The following is a 22,676-nucleotide window of genomic DNA, read 5'->3' as shown; positions in this document are numbered from 1 at the left end:
TTACAGAGCTTATAATAAAAAGTCTTTGGAATTGAGGGCAAAGAACCGGCCTGGGAGTCACTCATCAGGGCTGAAGTCTGCATCCTGACATAGAATTTGCATCTGAGCATTGGTTCCTCATCATCTCTCTCAAGGGGACTTGGTGCCCTCTTCTGACCTACTTGCTAGGGTCATAGTAGTCTTTGTGGAAAGAAATCAGTCCTTTTAATTACTTTTCTAGGGCAGCCTTTCATGGGGTCAATCAGATATGCTTTTTGCCTTTTCCGCTCATTCTTACATGTGTGCAGTGCAGTATTCGAGTGCTCTCTGAATGGCATAGCGACAGACTAAATGAGGAAACAGCTGCAGCAGTTCACCACATGTCATTTAGAATAGACGCTGAAGACGTCTGAACTACTGATTTCATTTTTATTTATAGTACATTTTGACATATAGCAGGGAGAAACTTCAAAGAATTTCTTTTTCTTTTTTTTATATATTAGTTTAATTGATTGTGGTTTTCTGTAATGATTTCTGTCTGTTACAAAGAAAAGTTTCCTTGGTGAGAGGTGAAGACTCCACTTACTCATAAGGACACATATTTAGAACGCAGCTAGGGATTATGTTGACTTAGTAAAGTGGCTGTTGTGGGTTCTTTAGAATCCATGATTTCATTAGACCTGGATAGTTTGCTATGTTTCCAGTATTTGGCATGATTTCCTTCTTGCTGAGCAATGGGGACCATTACAGAAAACCAAACCAATCAAAATGCAGAGTTGTGGAGCCTGGTCCCAAGTGATACAATTATAGGACACTCCTGCACACAAGGCTCAGGGAACATTGCAAAAGAAGGGATGGAAAGATTCTAAGAGTCAGAGGATCAGGGAGGCTTTTGTGAGACAGTGTCTCCTAGTAATGTTAGAAGCTACATTTATAAAGTCTCACCATCTTGACTGTCCAAATGTGACCTGAGCAAGGATGATGCCAATAGACGTGCTATAGTAGATGAGGCGAAGCCTGAGACATCACATATACACAAAGAACTACAGGCACCAAAGGAATGCAGAGTGGGAGAAATAGTCTTCTCTGGGCAGGAGCATACCAAATGGCCGGTCCTGAAAACATATACATACAAGTAACATTATACATACTGAGCAGGTGGTAGTTATGGATTTAGGAATATATGTGTATCTATGTATACATATATGTATATGACAAAAATTAATGAAAAAGAGGTCATGAGTTAGAAAAAGTAAAGAGAGGTATATGCAAGGAACTGGAGGGAGGAAATGGAAGGGGAAAATAATATCATATTATAGTCTCAGAAAATGAAATAAATAATTAAATTTTCTCTATCTACTTTGTTATTTAATAACTTTCTGGAACATTTTTGCAGTTTTTAGTGTAAAATCTCTTTCTACTGGTTAATTTCTAAGTATTTTATTCTTTTTAACTCTGTCATAAAATGAAATTATTTTCTTAATTTCCTTTTCTGATTGTTTATTGTTTTTTAAGTATTTTTAATTTTTATTTATTTTACATACCAACCACAGTTTCCCCTCCCTCCTCTCCTCTCATTCCTTCCCCCCACCTCCTCTCTACTCCCACCCCATCCACTCCTCAGAAAGGGTAAGGGCTCTTATGGGAGTCAACAATGCATGGCATATCAAGTTGAGGCAGGACAAGCTCCTCCCCACTACATGAAGGCTGAGCGAGGCATTCCACCATAGGGAATAGGTTCCAAAAAGGCAGCTTATGCACCAGGGACAGATCCTGGTCCCACTGCTAGGGGTCCCTCAAACAGATCAAGCTACACAACTGTCACCCACATGCAGAGGGCCTAGGTTGGTCCCATGCAGGCACCTTAACTGTTGGTCTAGAGTCCATGAGCTGGGATCAGCTGTCTGTGGGTTTCCCCATCATGCTCTTGACCCCTCTGGCTCCTACAATCCTTCCTCCCTCTCTTCAACAGGACTCCAGGAGCTCAGTCCAATGCTTGGCTGTGGATCTCTGCATCTGCTTCCATCAGTTACTGGATGAAGGCTCTATGATGACAATTAGGGTAGTCACTAGTAAGATTACAGTAGATGGCCACTCCACTATTGCTAGGAGTCTTAGCTGGGGTCATCCTTGTGGATTCCTGGAATTTTCCCTGGTACCAGGTTTCTCCCTAACTCCATAATGGCCCCCTCTATCAAGATAACTTTTTTGTTGCTCTTCCTCTCCATCCTTCCCCCAACTGGACCACCCCAATCCCTCTCCTCCCATTCCTTATCCCCTCCCCTCACCACCACTCTCTGCCCTGCCCCAGGAGATCTCATTTATTTTCCCTTCCCATGGCGATCCATACATCCCTCTTAGTGCCTCCTTGTTACCTCGTTTCTCTAGGACTGTAGATTATACTCTGGTTGTCCTTTGCTTGACATCTAGTATCCATTTATGAGTGAGTACATACCATGCTTGTCTTTCTGGGTCTGGGTTACTTCACTCAGGATGACTTTTTAATTATTTTATAGGTGGATGATTTTTCTGTATGTATGTTTGTACACAGCATGTGTGTCTGCTTCCCACCGAAGCTGGAAGAGGGCATTGGATATCTAGAACTGAAGGTACAGATGTTGGTAAGCTATCATGTAGGTGTTGGGAATCAAACCTGGGTCCTCTGCTGAGCCTTCTTTCCAGCCCCTTCTTCATTTTCAAGGTGACTTTTGAGGGGCCATTGTAATCACATATAAACTTTTGGATAATTTTTAAGTTTTATATTTATTTTATTAACTTCTTTACTTACATATTTATTTATGTGTGTGTGCATATGTGTGCACATGCATGCCATGACACATGTCTGAAAGTCAAAGGAAATTTTTCAAGAGTAAGGTCAGTCCTATTATTCTACAATGTGGGCTCCAGGAATAGAACTCAGGCCATTCGGCTTGGTGATAAGTGTCCATATCCACTGAGCCATCTTGATGGCCTATAACTTTAGAGTTGTTTTTTTCTTGGATGAGGCTGATTGATATTGATAGATATTGCATTGAGTCTAACAAATACTTTGGTTAGTAATAGTATATAAGATTCAATATCATAGTAATATTAAGCCTTATACTCCAGAAGCATGAGATGTTTTCCATTGTATCTCTCTCAATTTAAGCAATATTTTGTAGTTATTTTGGTGTACATGTCTTTTACCTCCTAGGTCAAGTTTATTTATATTTTCTTTGTGATTCAATGGAAATGGAATTACTTCTTTTTAAGATTTATTTTTATTATTTTAAAAATTATGTGTCTTTGTATGTGTGTCTTATAGCAGTTTCTTCAGAGATGAAAACCTTCCGTCTTGCAGGCAAGATCCTTGAGCTTAGGAAGTAAACAATCCTAAGGTTTCAGGAAATCCCTGAAACTGACCAGATACAGTAAGTGCCTCCCTTTCCAACCATATAAAGGCATTAAGGACTGCTGAGAGATGTGCTCAGACAAGCTGAGCTGCCTAGAAGTGACTCAAACTGGCGGAGTACCCCCAGCCCGAAGAAACAGAGACCAGTGGAACTGCTGGGAAGAGGCTCCAAGCCAGCTTAGTTACTCAGAAAGGACAATATCCAGCCTGGTGAGCCCTTTGAAGGTTGTGCGGTGTGCTCCAAGTCTAGGTTGTGTGAGCAGTCACCCATGCTGGGGTGGACTTTTGGTGATGCAGCTGTCTTTGAGTCATTTCTGCTCCTTAAATAACCTCTCAAACATGTATGTAATGTAATCCCAATAAAAACTCACTAGTTTGCCAAGGTGGACCTTGGTAGTATTTATACTTTTGTTTGTAATTGGTACTCTATCTTGAGTAAGTAGACATTTGTTCATTTCTCCCCAGAAATAGTGTCACACAACTGTGACTTTGTGTACATGAGTATAGTTGCCAAGGTGGCCAGATGCTTCAGACTTCCCTGGAGTTGGAATTACAGGTGGTTGTGACCCACCTATTGTGGGTGCCAGGAACCTTCTGGTCCTCTGTGAGAGCAGGATTCTCTCTTAACTGTTGAGCCATCTCTCTTGACTAGAGTGTTGTTATGATTTTTTTGGTGTATTGTCAGTGTATTGAAATGCAATCAATGTGGGTCTGGAGAGATGACTCAGTGTTTAAGAGCACTTGTTGCTATTGCAGAAGACCTGGGTTTGATTCTCAGCATTTACATAGCAACTCACAACCACCTGAAAGTGCATCTTCAGGGAATCTGATGCCCTCTTTTGACCTCCACAGGCACCAGACATGCATGTTGTATGCACATATACTTGCAGGCAACACACATAAAATAAGTAAATCTTTATGAATGAAACATGATCCATGTTTAACTGTTGATTTTCTACTTTCATTTATTAGTGCTAATATTTCTTTTATGGAATCTTGTGTTCGTGTATGTGTGTGTGTGTGTGTGTGTGTGTGTGTGTGTGTGTGTGTGTGTGCTGAGTATTGAACTCAAAGCCTTGCTCAGGTTCAATACTTATATTAACTATTTAAGGAATCTGCGGTTTTCTAAACATTAGATCATGTCACATGAAAATGGAAACATCTTTAATTCCTTTACTTTGTGGATGCTTTTATTTCTTATTCTTGCCAGTACAACTCTGTATGCTGGTGTCTTACTTCTGATCTTGACGATTTGGTTCTGAGCCTAACCTTTAATAGTTGAACCATCTCTCCAGCCCTTATGTCTGCTCTTGAAGAAAAATCTTTCAGGCTTTCCCCAGCAATTATGGCATCAGCTGTAAATGGTTCACACTGGGTTTTGGAAAGGTTCTTCCTATTTGTTTATCCTAATACTATGAAATAAAGCCAAGAAGCTCTTCAACAAGAATTAGCCTGTAGTTTATAAAATTTTAATCAGTTCTCTCTCCTTAGGGCTTACAAACTATCTCAAAGTTCTTGGCCTGTCACAATGACCTTCCTTTCTTATCCACATGCTGGAGTCCTATAAGCTAGGTACTAAAGCAATTTCCAATGCTAGGTTCTGAAATGTCAAACTTAATTTGCTAACCATAACTGCTCATACCTGATTAAATAAGCACCATTCCCAAATATGGTACTTTTCATAATTGCCAATAACATACTAGTAAAAAGGAACATAACTTAAGAGAAACCGTACAGTTCATCATAGATGCATAAAACAATACTTTATTCAAATTTATATATTTTACAGAGGGTGGGAAAATTTCATTTGCAAATCTTTATTTTACAATGGCATATCTCTTAAATTGCTATGGTTGTAGACATTATAAGAAATATGGAGATGGAAGATAGATTGATCTCCACTGCTGTGGCAGCCTGGGATAAGGGCTTTAGTCATTATGCTGGTACTGGTTCTAGCTTTGGAAGGACCAGAACATTGGTTTAAACATGTACTCACAACAAATGAAAATAAGAACTGGAAAAGCTCACATTTATGGTTTAGAGTCAATTGAAGACACAAAAGTAAATAAAGATAGAGATAGCTTATTAATCATATGTGATCTGATCCTCTTTGGCATTATGCACAGTCAGTGTATCTATGGATTTCAACTACATAATGATCATTACCCAAAACATAGAATGCTAACTTGTCAGACCATAGTGAAATACTTTATATCATTTAAACATTTATATCATTATAATAATATAAAGTATGACTTGCTTTGTTCTTATTTTAAAATTAATACAGCACATGTAGTCATTTGGGGAACAGCTGCTCTCTAACACACAAACAACTTTATACACATCTAGACAGGCCCTAGAGGCAAGCCCTGAACCAATGCTCATCCACATGTTAGGAGAACGCCTCTTGGTTCTCCCAGACTATGAGGCCACAGTGCTCTTCCCTGCAGCTGTTAGCAGACCACGCCCCCTTCCTGCTTACAAGAGTTTGTCCCTGCTTCCTGGGTGCTGATGACACTTGTGGTCTTGCCTCACTCCTTTGGGGCAAAACTGTGGGCTAGAAATCTGTTTTGCTGCACTATAGCCTTGATCCATGATGCACAAATTGACCTCTTGTTTTTTTTCCAATTAGAAGAGCAAAGGGAACTCTTGCAATTTGCCTATTTACCCCTTTAATGCCTTAGTAATTCTTAAAATGTCAGGATGTGAGACTTCCTGCTTCTTTCTATATACTATCTCCCCATCTGCCTTAGTTAGGGGTTTCTATTGCTGTGATGAAACACCATGACCAAAAAAAAGTTGGGGAGGAAAGGGTTTATTTGACTTACACTTCCATACTGCTGTTCATTATTGAAGGAAATCAGGACAGAACTCATACAGGGCAGGAACATGGAGGCAGGAGCTGATTGATGCAGAGGCCATGGAGAGGTGCTGCTTACTGACTAGTTCTAATGGCTTTCTCAGCCTGCTTTCTTATAGACATCAGGACCACCAGCCCAGGGAGGGCACCACACACAATGGGCTTGATCCTCCCCCATCAATCACTAATTAAGAAAATGCCTTACAGGCCTGCCTACCTACAATCTGATCTTATGGTGAAATTTTCTCAATCGAGGCTCCCTCCTCTCAGATGTCTTTAGCTTGTGTCAAGTTGACATAAAACTATGCAGCACACCATCTTTATGCTGACATCATTTCTATAGGGCTCTTAGTCTTTCTTCCTTGGTGATATACAATCCAGCCTTTGGCCAAGTGTGCAAACATCATCAAAGTGTGAGAGTAAAGCAAAAATTGCTTGCAGGAAAGACGGGTTTAAAATGACTCTGTTTAAGGCTGGGTGGTGGTGGTGCACACCTTTAATCCCAGCACTTGGGAGGAAGAGGCAGGCGGATCTCTGTGAGTTCGAGACTAGCCTGGTCTACAGAGTGAGATCCAGGAAAGGTGCAAAGCTACACAGAGAAACCCTGTCTCGAAAAAAAAAAGAAAGAAAAGAAAAGAAAAGAAAACATCTTGAGACAAAACATGTAATTATTCCCCAGGACATAATATATCACCAAGTGCATAAAGCAGTAATCATATATACTAAAAAACATCAAATAAAGAGATTCTGTATGTCTGGGACAGGCTCCAAACACCTGCATTTTACCAAAACTGTACAGGGAACTTTTTAACCAATATAGGTTCACAGGTTTAACAGGCTGCTATTGTATAATTGTCAATTTTCACCAAGTACCATATTTCTGAATTTCATCTATACCCTATCTACCCCCGTTCTCTCGTTATTACTGGTATATTGTATAGCACTGTGTGTCTGTACAATGAAGATTAGTGCTGTTTACAAAGGTGGCCCAAAGGCCTTACTTGTATAGAACTTCTTGTGGTCATTTGTTTGGTATCTTGGATATTTACTTGAGGACCCATTTGAAGTGGCTTCAGATAGGAGCAATCTGTAAAATAAAAGGGAAATAGTCTGCAATGTTGATGTATCCATCACAGTCCAATTATTTGTGTTTTAGAAATCACATTGCTCTCTGATGAGTTTTTGGTCTACACACAGGCAGTTGTGTTGGGCTTGAGAAGATTATAGTAGCAGCACTATCTCTTATTCCAGAACTTCTCTACTGAATCATAAATATATAGCACTTTGCTTTTGCTCTCTGTAAAACCGACATCTTCAGGAAAATGAATGGAGCTGGAAATCATTATGTAGTAAACTTATAAAGCTTATAAACAGTCTCAGAAAAACAAATCCTGTATTTTTTCTCTCATATGGCAAACACAGATATAACAGAGAGAGAGAGAGGAACAGAGACAGAGAGAGGGAGAGCCTCTCACCACCATGAGAACCATAAGGGAGGGAAGATCTTATAAGAAAAAAAGACTTAATGGGATGCAGTTGATATGAAAGCTAGGACTGGCGCAAACAGAATATTCCCTTTGTTACGGAAAGCTGCCATCCAGCTGGTGATAAGGGCCTGTTGTAGGACTCTTAAGATCCTTCTACCAAGTGAGTGTATAGCCCGAGGTGAACAGGACAAAAAGATAGACTGTCCACCTGGAATTCAGGTTAGACTGTCAAGATACACTGAGATAGGACAAAGGCCACAGAGACACATGGCCCCACTTCCCTTGGATGGGGCTGAAAGAAACTGAAATGGTTACCAAGTCTCTTTCTGTCTCTGAAAACAGTTCCACGTTCCCATCACCATCTTGCCTGCACTCGTTAACAGAGGGCATCGGATCCCCCTTGCACTGGAGTTACCTGTGGCTGTGAGCCACCTAATCTGGGTGCTGGGAACTGAATCCAGGTTCTCTGCCATAACAGCCAGTGCTCTTAACTGCTGAGCCATCTCTTCAGCTCCACACATACTTTTCTTTTCTTTTCTTTTTCTTTTTTTTGAGACAATTTTTTTTTTTTCTGCGTAGTCCTTGCTGTCCTGGAACTCACTCTGTAGACCAGGCTAGTCTTGAACTCACAGAGATCTGCCTGTCTCTGCTTCCTGAGTGGTGGAATCAAAGGCATGCGCCACCAGTGACTGACCAAACATATTATTCTTTATGAGACCATAACCATTTCACTTAATGAGTTATAATTTGGAAGGAACATAAATTTATGTCTATTTAAATTTTTGGCCACCTATGAGATGTAATTTTATTTATTTATTTTGCATTTTACATCAAAGACCATGTGTAGCTAACTACTTTACCTAAATCATTTTTGATGGGACAAAGAACAAAAACAAAAAAAAATGTTAAGTATACACTGAATATCATCTTTATTCTCCTTGGTATCCCGCTGCCCATCAGAATACCATCCATATGCATATTGCCTTCTAATGGATTGTAAAGGTAATTTTATGCACAGTTAAAAATGCCCTATACATGGTTCCATCCTCATCATTGCATGTGGGGATGGGGGGAGCAAAAGATGGGTTATTGACAATAATGAATACAACTATAAATAAAAATATCCAAAAACATATAAATTAAACACAAATCTAACTAACTCATGCATTAAGTAAAATGTGTTAATATAAATAAAATACATGCAAAAGTATTAAAGAAGAAAACTCTCATGTACCAAATTTGGGAGGATCAGAATTTAAGTTATAACCATGCTTCTGGTGTAGAGTACAGATATACTTTAAGAGACACGGGATAAACCAGGCATGATGGTGCATGCCTTTAATCCCAGCACTCTGGAGGCAGAGTCAAGCAGAACAAAAGCAACAAGGTTCCAGATGAGCTGAATGCCACTGACCAAGTGGATCTATTGGGTATGTACAGTACAGTATCTTAAAAATATGTTCTGCCAATCTCCTGTATTACTGAACAAGAAATGATGAAGACTGCAATTATAACTATGCATTTGTCTGTTCCCCTGTCAGTCCTCTCAGCTTTTGTGCCACAGATTTTGATGTTCCATTACTTTATAAGCATCTATTTTTAGAAGTTCTATGTCTTCTTGTTTAATGAACTCAAAGTTTCTTCTCTGGAGTTGTCAGATTTAACAAATCTGAATACATGTAGGTCATCCAGTTCCACTTGCATCTCAGATAAAGAAAATTATATTGCACATTCGTATAAGTATTTGTTGTGAGCTGAAATTCAAATTGAACTGGATTAGATTTAGTCTGGCAACTCTGCACCTGGAATATTCTGTGGAATAGAGCCAAAGTACTCTGAACAAAGTCCTAGGTGAGCTTCAGTAGCTGCCAGTCCCAGTGGTCACCATGTGAAGGGGGTTTCCTGATGTCCCTGGGGAGTGGAAACTCCGGGTGACTTCAACCATGGGTGACACACAATGCAGGGGACACAAAACACACAGGTGAGCCCTTTCAACTGACAAATAATTGATGTATTTTTAGTGTGTGTGTGTGTGTGTGTGTGTGTGTGTGTGTGTGTGTGTGCGCGCGCGCACACATGTTTGGTTCAGATATATATTCAGAAATGGAAATGTAAACCATGCAATTTTGATGCACCTTCCCTAGTTATAGGCTCTAATAATTGGAAAGGAATGGAACAATCTTATTCTTTAAGGTTTTAAGAAGGGGCTCTGCTCTAATTTTTGACTATGGTTGCTGTGGGTTTATGAGAAAGTCCAACATAAACCTTTGTTATATATAAATTTTTCACTATGCACTTAGAATTAGGAGATTAGTTAAAATCTCCCTCCATAAAGGGAGTATCTACTGTAAGAGTGTTTGTTAATACAGTATACATTGTCATTGCAAGAGGCTCAATGAGCTACAGAGACATCAACAAGCTCAGATATTTGATTGATGAATACGCTCTCAGAATAAGGGATATTTGTTTCCACTGAGAAGTAGTCCTCAAAGAAGCTGTTCAGAATCACTTTCTTCTACCACAGTGATATCCTTTGTCCAGGAAGCTACTTGCTCTGAGCACATGCACACAGGAAGCCTTCAGCATGGCAGATCTTTGCCTGCTATTCCTATGCGGTATTGCTGGAGGACAATTCTGTCCCCTTACCAGCTCATTTTAGCTTATATTCCCATATGTGTGATATTTTCATATATTTATGTTGAAAATGTTCTCATATATTTTCACTTCTAATTTTTAAAGCATATGAATGTATGTATGTATTTGCTGTGGTGTCTGCGTATAGTGCATGCATGTCACAATGTATGTATGAAGGTCCAAGAACAGGTTTTCAGGAGTTAGTTTTCTACTGTCATATGTGTTCTGGGGCTTGAGCTCAGGTTGGTGACGAGTGTCACTAATGCCTGAGCTGTCTTGCCAGCCCCTTTATTTTCATACATAAAAGATAAAATTGATACATCATCCTTGAATTTTGTTGTAGTTTTTAGTTAGCTTATTCTTCATATTTGGAGAAGGGGTTGTTTAAGGTACCTCTTAAGAACTCTAAAATTTGAGAGGGAGACCATGTATAGCTGTCTATTCAGAGAGATACTGACAGGGAAAAGGAGCAGTGTGCCTAATAGAACATCCCAAACTGGAGGGCACAGCAAAATGTAAGTTGTCTAAGCGAAGACTATAACCAAGAGTTTTGAAGGGAGATGGCCTGGACTGTGTTATTCATGTCTTCATGTCCAAAATACGTTCAGCCAAGTGATTCATGTGATAGAGGATGGAGTCTGCAGAAAACTCACATGTTTCTTTAGTCATGGATGATGCTGAGAAAAATTATCTGGAGAAAAATATCTGAAGTGCAGGAGCTTGCTAGCATAACCTAATATGCTTCAATTGAATTTATAAGTTTATTCGTAATAAATAAGTGTATCAACCCTGCATCTTTGAAATAATTTTGAGATTCCTTAAATGACAATATTTTAAATGTTTCTTGGGTATTTCGTCAAGGCATTAGAGAGCAATTTAGTTTTCTTACAAAGATGGAGTATATGAGTATCTGACATGTTTCCATCAGAGGGCTAGCTCATCTCCCAGACTTCCAAGAGACATATTCAAGTCTGTGCATACTGATAATACTGTGGAAAGGTCAGTTTTATAGAAAAAAAATCTGACTCTAGAGATTCTGCAGGCTGAGAGCATTCAGCCAATTGTCTGCATCCCTTCTTAGACCCTCAAAATAGGCTTTTAAGGCAGCAGCCTGCATACTGAAGGCTTTTTGTTTGAAGAGAAAGGTAAGTGAAGGGAAGAGTGCCTCAGAGGCACTTCCGGTATTGAAGAGCCTGCTTATCACAGTTTCCATGGTAACCTGACGTCATCGAGACGACGGAGGTGGGTGAAGTGATTTTTTTTTTTTTTAAATGGAGACTAGCTTTATATGGTGAGAGCAGCATCCTTCCTCCACGTGCCTGTACAAAAAGATGCAGGTGTGAGTGCCTGGTTGTGGAGGAAACAGACTTCAAGATCCCAGACTCAAGTTGGTTCGTTCCTATTTCTGGTTTGGTGCTCAGTTAATTCTCTGAAATACCTCTGAGGGAGAAGAGTGAGACCCTCTTAGCCCCAGAGATTATGCTGTCCTGGATCCACTTTCCAAGTTACAGGTTGGGCGTTCAGGAGAGAAGGGCATGTGATGGCTCCCTCTGAGTATAGCTTCCCTGTCTGTGACATGAGGGTCCTGATGCTCAGCCATAGGAAGTCACCTTCAATAATAACACATGAGCAAGTCAAAGACCCTGCCTGTGGTTATTGTGAGATCACCAATCCCTATATTATTTCAGGCCACTTTATTTTATAGTTTTAAAAACTAACATACAAAGTAATGAGTTTCAATTTTTTTTTTCATTTTCATGCATTATTTTTGGTGTGCTCCCTCCCCAGCTCCCCTCCTGGTTCTTTCCTCTATCCTGTTGGTTCTATTCCTTCCTCGCTCCCCACGCCATCCTATCCTCATTTTATCCCCATCTCCTTCCTTACGATTTCCTTTCTCTCTCTCGATTCCTTTTTCTAGTTTCATCTCTCTCTCTCTCTCTCTCTCTCTCTCTCTCTCTCTCTCTCTCTGTGTGTGTGTGTCTGTCTGTCTGTCTGTCTGTCTCTCTTTCACACACACACACACACACACACACACACGAATCTGCATATGAGATAAAACTCATTTTTATTATTTATTGATGACGACAACGATGATGATGATTACCACCCCAGTGATACTTGACTTCAGGAGTCCGGCTTATTTCATGTAACATAATGATCTCCAGTTCCATTTTCCTGCAAATATTATAATTTCATTTTCCTTTATTGTGTATATATATCCTACATTTACTTTATCTATTTGTCTATTGATGAGCATTTAGGTGGGTATTTACCCAAAGGACTCAAATCTTACTGCAGAGATATTTGCATATCCATGTTGATCACCATACTATTTACTTCCTTTTTCTTTTCAGATTTGTTGCTAGGGGACAGATGAGCCCAAAAGAAGAAAAAGACCCTGGAGAGAAGCCCATTGTTATGATCAATACTCCATTGTTTCCGTGCCTTTGGTTGCTCACTGGTGCATCCAAAGTATGCAGGGCACAGACTTACTCCTCAAAGCACAGTGACTGCTGGATTCAGTGTCCTTCTGGGCAGCTGTTCTTCCAGTGACTGACCTTCCTACCAGGTGTCTTAAGGAAGCAGTGTGTAATGATGCTCTCTGAAGTATCTACTATAGATCTGAAGTGCAGCAGTGCCCAATATACCCTGGCACTTCTCTCTACCTCCAGTGACACCACAGAGCCGGATATGTGGTAGAACGGCTTGCATGGGGTTCAGAAAATAGTGTGAAAGTGGAACCTACTTTGATTTCCTCATTGAAGAGGTGCAGCAGGTGGAATTTTCTTTTGGTATCAGCTACATGGTTTGTAGTAGGTCTTGAAGCCTATTTTATAGAGGACTTCTTTGTCACAAAGCAGTTAAGGAAAGAAATTGATGCTTAAAATTCATTTGCAATGTTACTAAATATTACCATTTACTTTATTTTCTGATTGCATGAATAATACTAGCAATAATAATGATAATAACATCAACAATTACTTCTTGTTTTATTATGATATATAACATACATATGTATATCTTTTCATCTGCAGTTCCTGGCTCATAATTACTTTCCTAATGCATGCAACAGATTCTAGAATTTCTCTTCTACAAGGTGAGTCATATGATCTCTAATATTTTTGGTATGGACTACCATAAAGAAATTTTCTGACCTACATTATCATAAGATCCCCATTTCTTTTTTCTTTTCTTTTTCTTTTTTTTGGGGGGGGGAGTTCAAGACAGGGTTTCTCTGTATAGCTTTGGTGCCTGTCCTGGATCTCGCTCTGTAGACCAGGCTGGCCTCGAACTCACAGAGATCCACCTGGCTCTGCCTTCCAAGTGCTGGGATTAAAGAAATATGCCACCACTGCCCAAAGATCCCCATTTCAGTAAGAGTTCTTGCCCACATCAGAGAGGAAGGAACATTGTATAGAATGGTTAGGAAAAATCTGGACAGACCTTGTTGGGTTTTACCAACCATTCTGTCAGCATAGATCATATTGTTTGTCCAATCACATTTCTACATGATTGTTCTTCAGTTATGTCTATGTAAGTAAGCATTTGTAAAAATCTGAAAGGGATGAATTTAGAGTTCCACCATATAGCTCAATACATGGAAATTCCTGGAGTGTGGCACCTAGAGAAAGCACAGATACATTGGATCCCTTCCTCCATAGCTTGCTATATATCTCTTTGCTTAAGTCCTCCATATTATCACAATATTAAATGATTAAAAACTTTTCCTTGAGTTTTTGGAGATGCCCAAACAAGTTAGTCAAACCTGAAGAGTGGATTGTAATAGAAGCACAAAACAAAATAGTCTAGGCTCATGAGTAGCATTTAAAATGAGGCACAGGTTGGACATTGGTGGTGCATGCCTTTAATCCCAGCACTTGGGAGGCAGAGCCAGGTGGATCTCTGTGAGTTCGAGGCCAGCCTGGTCTACAAAGTGAGTTCCAGGAAAGGCGCAAAACTACGTAGAGAAACCCTGCCTCGAAAAACAAAAATAAATAAATAAAAAATAAAATAAAATGAGGCACAGGCATCTCTGAGACTGAGAGTTCATTCTGTGGTAGTGTGAAAATGAAATTGAATTAGAGGGCACCCAGCCAGTGTCTTTTATTGGGAGTTTATAATGAATATTGAAATTCAGGAATGTTTTCATAGTACAGGTCCTTTTTTATTTCCATATGCTCTTTGGAATAGACCTGTTAATTTCTTCTTAAAAAGTATATTCTGAGACCAGGCATCGTGGTACACGCCTTTAACCCCAGCACTCAGGAGTAGAGGCAGATGGATCTCTGAGTTTGAGGCCAGCCTGGTCTATATAGTGAGTTCCAGGACAGCAGAACTACATAGGGAGTTTCACAGAACAAACAAAAAATATATATTCTGGAACTTTTTAAAAATCAGAGTTGAACTGACCCTATAGATAAATTTGAGGATAATAGACAATGATATTGAATGTTCTGATTCATGATGATAGTATGTCCTTTTCAAGTTCTCTCAGAAATATTTTAGAGTTCAGCATATAAGCTCTGCACATATATGGACAGCTTCATCCCATACATTTCCTGTTCTGATGCTCTTATGAATGATAGGACTTTTTGTGCATGTAAAAAAAGTATTTTATATGCTGTCTTACTATACTAAGAGACATGTATGACAATCATTTCCTTGTAACTCTGCTAAAATACGCATTTGAGCAAACAAAAGGCCTCTGTATCTAAGACAAGTATTTGCATAAGACACAGAATACTGAGTACTAAGACACAGGTCTTAATGGAAGTTCTTGAGTACTTTCCTGCTCAGTGCGGCATTCCTTTTAAAAATGCGGTGTGAACTGAGGCACAAACATTTTACTTTTAAACTGTGATAGTGGAATGCCACCTAATTGTACAGTACTAATTGAAAAGAACAAGCTATCCTCTTAAAAACTACAGAGCTAATCCAACTATGAACACCTTTTGTGTCTTCACTTCTGTACCATGCAGAGTTTGAAATGTAGGAAGCATTCTCCACATTCATCTCTGAATTGAAATTGAATACTGTTTCAATAACTTCTTTACTCCATTTTCTTTTCAAAGTATCAAAAAATTATTTTCTATACATATAGAAAATTTAGTTCTCTATAGGACTTCAAGCACACATTACTTAGGGATTATCCAATAAACCATGAATATTGTAATCATTCCCTGAAATACAGCTAATATATAGTTGTGGCACACCCCAAGTAGATTTCATTTCAAGTATATAGTGGGAGGGTGCTGGTAAAATACTTGGGCAAAAATAAATGGATAGCCCTTCCAATATGATGTACTACCACCACACATGAGAAAATTCAAGAGCTTACTTTATTATCTATGCATCCATCCATCTATCAATCTATCATCTATGTATCTACCTCTATGTATTTATCTATCTAGAGATACCAAAGAATTAGCTCATATGATTTTGGATGCTTGGTGAGTTCAAATTTTGATAGTAGTGGCCAACAATTTTCAGACTAAACAAACAGTTGAATCCTGAATCAATAGCCAGTCTACTGCTAGAGCCAATATGGTAAATGAAATCCAGAATGAGTCACAGAATAACCTCTTTACTAGGGAATGTCAGATTTCTGTTTTATCTAGGCCTCTGAGTAACAGACGAGGCCTACTTACACTATGGAGGGCAATCTGCTTTACTTAGTGTACTGGTTCAAATGTAAATCTCATCCAAAGCACATTCATGGACATATCCAAAATAATGTCTGGGCACTGTAGCACAGTTGACACATATAATTAATCATTGCATCATCTATTTGTTCAAACTTCTATTATCAGCTTTTAGAAGTCATTGACAGTATATTCAAATTAGGGAGAAAAACATTCCTGAGGCAATTTTATAGGTAATTTTTAGAAAAATAAGTCAGCAAAATAAAATAGTTTAGTAGCTCTTAATTTTTACAATTGCATTGTGGAATTTTCATCTTTTATCCCCCAAACAAATCTATCTTGAGGAATTCCTGGGTTCTTGGGTTTTGAGAAAAAGAATGTGTGTGCATGGATATATATGTATGTTTGTGTATATTGTTTAAGCCATGAGAGTATTTATGATAAGAAATATTTTAGATTAATTACTGTGTAGTATGTCAGTTACATTCAGTTCCTAGTACATATTAGGAAGCAAATGGAGGACTGTGATGTTTGATTTTTCTCAGCTTTCCTTAGCCATTATGGTTACCATGGTGACTCAGTGAATGCTGTGGGATTTAGTGCAAACTGAGCATCCATTTATGAGGCTTTTTGAATCACTTCTTATGATGCTAGTTGTCAAGCACTGTTTTTATAATTCCGCCGTTCCTTCTGCATGTATTAATTGACATTTGACTGCTGAATAGAGCTATTTGTATGCTAATAAGGCTCATAGGTTATTATTTCACTCAAAGAATTATCATGTGTTATTACAATTATATATTTTATTACTCAATTTTTATGAGCACTATGTATCAAAAATCCCCTAAAGTTGGTCTTAGTGTTCATTTGATTTTTTTTGGAGACAAGGTCTTGCTGTGCAGACCGGCCTGAAACTCTCTGTAGCCCAAGTTGACAGGTTGACTTGAGACTCTTGCCTCGGCTGAGGTGATAAGCATTCTTTTCTTCCTAGCTCCTTGAAATATAGTGCCACTTAAAAAAATATTTGAGATCTTTCTTCTCATTTGATAGCAGCATAAATTGCTATGACTTTCCTTTTTATAGAATGACTTCCTTTGCATTGGATGAATTTATCTTTTCATTTTTGTGTCAATATATTTTTTGCATTTAAAATGTTTCTTTGTCTCTTTTGTTGTTTACAAGCATGGTTAATTTCCTCCTGTTTCTTGTTTTTAGTTTTTTACTGCTTTGTTTGTAAAATACACTGGCTCTGGGTGTGATAGCACATGCCTATAGTGTCAGTGCTCAGAAGACTGAGGGAGAGGGATTGTGAATTCAAGACTACGCTTGGCTACATAGTGAAACCTTGTTTCAAAAAAAAAAAATTAAAGGGAGGGGACAAAGGAGAGGGGAAGGAGAGGGAAACTTTATATAATTTCTGTCTTCCTGAAATTTTTAAGACTTATCTTTGGCCTAAGATATGAATTGCCATAGAGAATGTTGTATGCATGGTGGGGAAGAATTCTGTTATGCTGCTATTGGATGCACCCTTCTTGCAATTGTCTGCAGAGGTAGTGGTGTCTGATGAATGTTGTCCAGGAAACAAACCCGAAGTATAGCATTCATGAAAGGGCTTTCATCTCTGGGATCCGGAGTCAAACAGGACCTGAAACCTAGGGTGCATTGCTACATTAGTGGCTGTACAGGGGACACATGTACTTGTGAAGTATCCAGGCATCATAGAACAGGAACACATGTGAGCAGAGTTAGAGTGGTTCTGACATCAGGGTGTTGGTCTCCTTAGCTGTGACTGAACTACTGCCTAAAGCATGGTCCTGCATTATGAGGGCCCAGTGCTGAGGCTCAGAGTATGGAATAGATCAATTTTCTAATGGTTCTTTGTGTCAGAAGTATGGGTGGCTAGAGTGCCATCATAGATCTTGAGTTTAGAATGTAGATACCCATGGAAATGCTGTAACCCTGGACCTGAGAATGAATACACATGTACATCCAAACCTGTCATGTATGCCCTTCCAGATGTGTTCACATGTATCCTTTTCCAGACTTATCAAAACAGACACCCATTTTTTCCACTTGTGATAAAGGGAGTACTAATGGAATCAATAGCTAATATTTTGAGTCTTATGTTTCTAGGAGGTAGGTTGCTAAAAATAATGAATATGAGCTATCTTCCTATTATCCTAAGCCCAACTTTTCATCTTTGACTTATACTTTCACTCCTTACATTATTATATTAGCATGCTTCTATTATCTGGTAAAAGAAGACAATGTTCAGGGGTTCTTTATAGGAACAGACTGTAAGGATTATGGCCTTATTTCTGGGAGGGAGACAGAGGAGAGCAGTTAGAAGCTCTGTGTACTAATAGGAAGGTTTTCTCATCCCCATGTGCTTATTACTCCTAGGACCGTGGGCTGAATGAGACTGTGACTCAACCTTGATCGCTCTGAGGAATCTGTGGAGTTGAGCATGCAGTGATGTAGTGTGGCTCCTCCTCCTTTCCCCTGATGGAGTCACCCTGAGGCTAACTTGGGCTCATTGGATTTCAAGGGGAACAGGAGTGTGACAGAAGTCCAAGGGGCTTCATCTGCGATAGGCCAATGAGAAGCATGTTGGAAGAATTTTTCATTTCACAGTCTTCACTTTTATCGGGGAAGGGGAGACTTCCTTTAGCGGAGACTGTTGAATGTAAAATCCTTCTGAGGAATGTTCCTGTCCTTCCTCTAGGTGTCTGCCACGTGCCTGAAGATGCTTGTTTGGGGCTGTCGAGTGGGTAGAGGTATATATAGTTCTAAAGTAGTCTAAACCAAATTACCTGGGCTTAGGGATTTTTCCATCAGACTTTGTATTACTTTTTGTATGGGAAAGGCTGCAAATATTTATCGTTATTTTTTTTACTTCTATATTTATTGTTTTTAATAAAATGGAGAATACAGAAAAAGAAAACATCACTAAAAAAAAGGCCCTTAAAATTTTGTGACAAAAATCTTACCATGTATACCTGGCTGGCCTTAAGCTTGTGGCAACCCATCTGTCTCTGCTTCCTAAGTGCCAGGATTATAGTATATGCTTTGGGTTTTTTTCCCTCTCTTTTTTATAGTAGGGGTTGAACCTTGTGCTTCATGCTTGCTGGGCAAGCAACTGCAATGCCAAGCCAAACCTTCAGTTCCTCAAACACATTTAAAATTCTCTTATCTGTGATTGAATATTAAAATTTTCTCTCTAATTTTTGGAACAAGAATCAGATAACATTCCTCATTCATTTTAATTTTAGTTTTTAAAAATAATTTATTGCTGGGCAGTGGTGGTGAATGCTTTTAATCCCAGCACTTGAGGGGCAGAGGCAAGTGATCTCTGAGTTTGAGGCTAGCCTGGTCTACAGAGTGAGTTTCAAGACAGTTAGGGCTACATAGAGAAACCCTGTCTTGAAAAACCAAAAAAAAAAAAAAAGAATTTATTTTATGTGTTTGAATGTTTGAATGTTGCAAGTATGTATGTGCACCATGTGTATCCATGTTGGCTGTGGAGTTCAGAAGAGGCTGCTAGACTCTCTGGAACTGGAGTTTCAGGTGGTTATGAACCACCATACGGATTCTGGAAACTGAACTTGGGTCCTTTGCAAGAGCAACAAGTGTTCTTACCTGCTGAGCTCTCCAGCCCCCTTGTTACCTTTTTCTAATTTCCAAATTAGGAAGGTCAATCCATAGTTACCATTATAAATCCACATGGCAATCAGATTAGGTATGTGTGGTGGTTTGAATAAGAATGGCCTCATAGGCTAATGTAGTTGAATAGTCACTAGGGAGTGGTATTATTTGAAAGGATTAGAAGGAGTGGGAGGAAGTTTGTCACTGAGGGTGGGCTTTGAGGCTTTCTCTATTCCTGCTGTCTGTGGATCTGGATGTAGCTTTCAGCTACTGTTCCACTGCTCGCCTACAGGCTGCCACGCTCCCTGCTATGCTAATAGACTAAATCTCCAAAGCTGCAAGCAAGCCCCCAATTACATGCTTTCTTTCCTAAGAGTTGCTTTGGTCATGGTGTCTCTTCACAGCAGTAGAACGGTGGCTAAGACACTATGAAAAGAGTAATTAATATGGTTAATATTTATTCCTGACTTCCTCAGTGCCCCAATGTTATTGTCAATGCCAAGACTATGCTTATTAATTTAAGACTTCCTACAGCTGGTAACTGAGTAGTTGGTATTTTCAGGACTTTAAAAATATCAGAACTAGGGCCTGGATAGATGGCTCAGTGCTTAAAATCACTGGCTGCTCTTCTAGTGGTCAGAGTTCAATTCCCAGTACCCACATGACAGCTCACAACCATCTGTAGTGGGATCTGAAGCCTTCTTCTGTTATGCAGGCATACCTGAAGACAAAGCACTCATGTATATCAATTACATAAACAAATATACATTGAAAAAGGAAAAAGGGTACATTAAAATATTTTAAAACCATATGAAAATGAAAACAGAAATGGCACAGCCAGCATGTGATGAGGGTCAGAAATGAACACAGGTCATGTGGGGCCAAGGTCAATATCTCTAACCAGTATTTGCTACTTACTGTTTCTCAGAGACAAGACCAGCGCTTTTCTTAAGGCACAGCAAAATAAGTGAAACTGGTTTTCTCAGTTGAATGGGCAGGGGTAAGATACTGAAAGGAAATCAAAACAAACAAACAACAGTCACGGTTTGGAATGTTGGGAAATAGGTTTACAGTATTTTATACAACACTGCTTGCAATCTATTCTCCCTGTGTTATCATTCTGAGGTAAGTGTTCTGCAGGTAGTACAATAGACATTTATGATCAACAAATTTAATAATTTATTTACATGAGTGTTAAGTGTCACTAGAACATATGAGAAATAATATAAAACAACAACCCAAAACAATGCAAAAAAATAAGCCCTGCTAATGTTGTCAACTTTTCATATTACTTCACAAGCTTTTATATATATATAAAATATATATATATATATATATATATATATATATATATATATATATATATATATATATAATATGTATACAGTGTTCTGCCTGCATGTGTCCCTGCAGGCCCAAAGATGACAGCAAATCTCATCACAGGCATTTGTGAGCCACCATGTGGGTGCTGGGAATTGAACTCAGGACCTCTGGAAGAGCAGTCAGTGCTCTTAACCACTGAGCCATCTCTCCAGTCCTTCACAAGCTTTCTTTAGGATGATTTTTTTTTATTTAGGTGCAAAATGTATGATGTCATTGTAGCTTTAACTACACTCTTGCTTGTAAACAGAATGGTCTTAATTGCATCATCAAATGAGGTATGTCCAAACCTTAGCCCCCCAATGCCTAAATTCATGACCATGCAATTTAGGCTCTTTAGAAGAGATTATCCTGGATTTAGAATCTAACAACCGTTGTCCTCCTAACAGAGACAGGGAAGTCTGACATACAAAGGGAAGATCAAGGAAGAGTGAACTTGCAGTGATACTGCCATAAAACCAGGAAAGGAGCATCCAGCAGAAAAGCTGCAAGAGAGGCAAAGAAGGTATCTCTTCTGGAGGCTTAGCAAGAAAGAAATTCCTGTTGTTGCCCTAGACTGTTTGGTAATAACACATCTCAAATGTAACTGATTGTGAGCAAACATCAGCCTATGATGTGTTTTTTTCTATAGATGTAAGAAAAATAGTAGTAAGAATGATCCATAAAGCCAAATTTAAAAACCGATGAACATTTCTAATGTACCATAGCCTTTTAAAGTGTTGAGTCATTCAGTGCTCAGAGCACACTTCCAAGATGCACAATGTTGCTGGTCATCATTGTACAGCACAGATGAAACACCACGGGGCAGTGAGGCACTACGGTGCTCAAGGCTGTAGAGTTACAGAGCAGGACAGCTTGCATTTACACTCAGAACATCACACTCCAGAGCCCGAGGAACTGTCAAAGACCTATTGTTAAAGGAGAGAAACGGTCTGTACAATTGAGCATATGTTAAAACACCATTAAAATAACATTCAGTATGTTAACGTTTATATAAACAACTAACTGTACCATGTGCTAAAAAAAAAAAAAAGTTTGTGACCTTGGGGAGAGAATATTTGCTGCAGCCAAGGGACCTGAGCCAAATCACCTGGGGTAGGGGTGGAGGGAGAAATGACATGTTAGTAGAGAATATAGGAAACTTAGGAAACTTTAAATCTAGTGGGTGGGACCAGCTCCTCTCTGACCGAAAACCCATATACACATTCATCCCTCTTCTCTTGTATTAACTAGAGAATTGGTGGAGCACCTCTAATAGAACAGTGTAGGTCTTGTGTTCAAGAAACATTTGGTTGCTAAGAAATGAAAAAAAAAAACAAAAACAGACTATTGTGTGTCAAATAAATGCCTGTTAGACTTGAATGTTTTTTTGGTCCCTGCAGAGTCAGGACATGGGTAAAATTTTCGCGTGGTGTGATGTGTCTGGATAGAGCCAAGGACTAGCGAAAGTAGGGCAGGTCCAACATTTTTCTGCATAGATGTTACTAACATGCCGTACAATTCTGGGGCAGCCACAAGGCCCACCCAGCACCAGTGAGCTCCTCAGATGAAGGCATAGATGGGCCCTGTCTTCCCAGGTCGGGCCTGATTTGGGTTTGCTTGGAGGCATGGTGTGAAACGTCTCTTGTCACATTATGAAGACCCAAGAATAGAAAGCA

The 22,676-nt window shown here is 39.2% G+C and overlaps 1 long non-coding RNA gene across 1 annotated transcript; it reads right to left on the bottom strand.

The window, feature by feature from the left end:
* Positions 1–6,890: 6,890 nt before the first annotated feature.
* Positions 6,891–21,980, bottom strand: LOC118574351. The gene is made up of 3 exons (XR_004943720.1): positions 21,721–21,980; positions 20,557–20,646; positions 6,891–7,317 (listed from the first exon to the last, which is right to left on the bottom strand). It is a non-coding gene; the product is annotated as an uncharacterized LOC118574351 (long non-coding RNA).
* Between the last annotated feature and the right edge of the window lie 696 nt (positions 21,981–22,676).

The sequence above is a fragment of the Onychomys torridus genome, chromosome X (genome assembly GCF_903995425.1).
Source record: "Onychomys torridus chromosome X, mOncTor1.1, whole genome shotgun sequence".
In the NCBI taxonomy this organism is placed as follows: Eukaryota; Metazoa; Chordata; class Mammalia; order Rodentia; family Cricetidae; genus Onychomys; species Onychomys torridus.
Note: the sequence above shows the minus strand (reverse complement) of the source record. Positions and strands in the feature narration are given on the sequence as shown.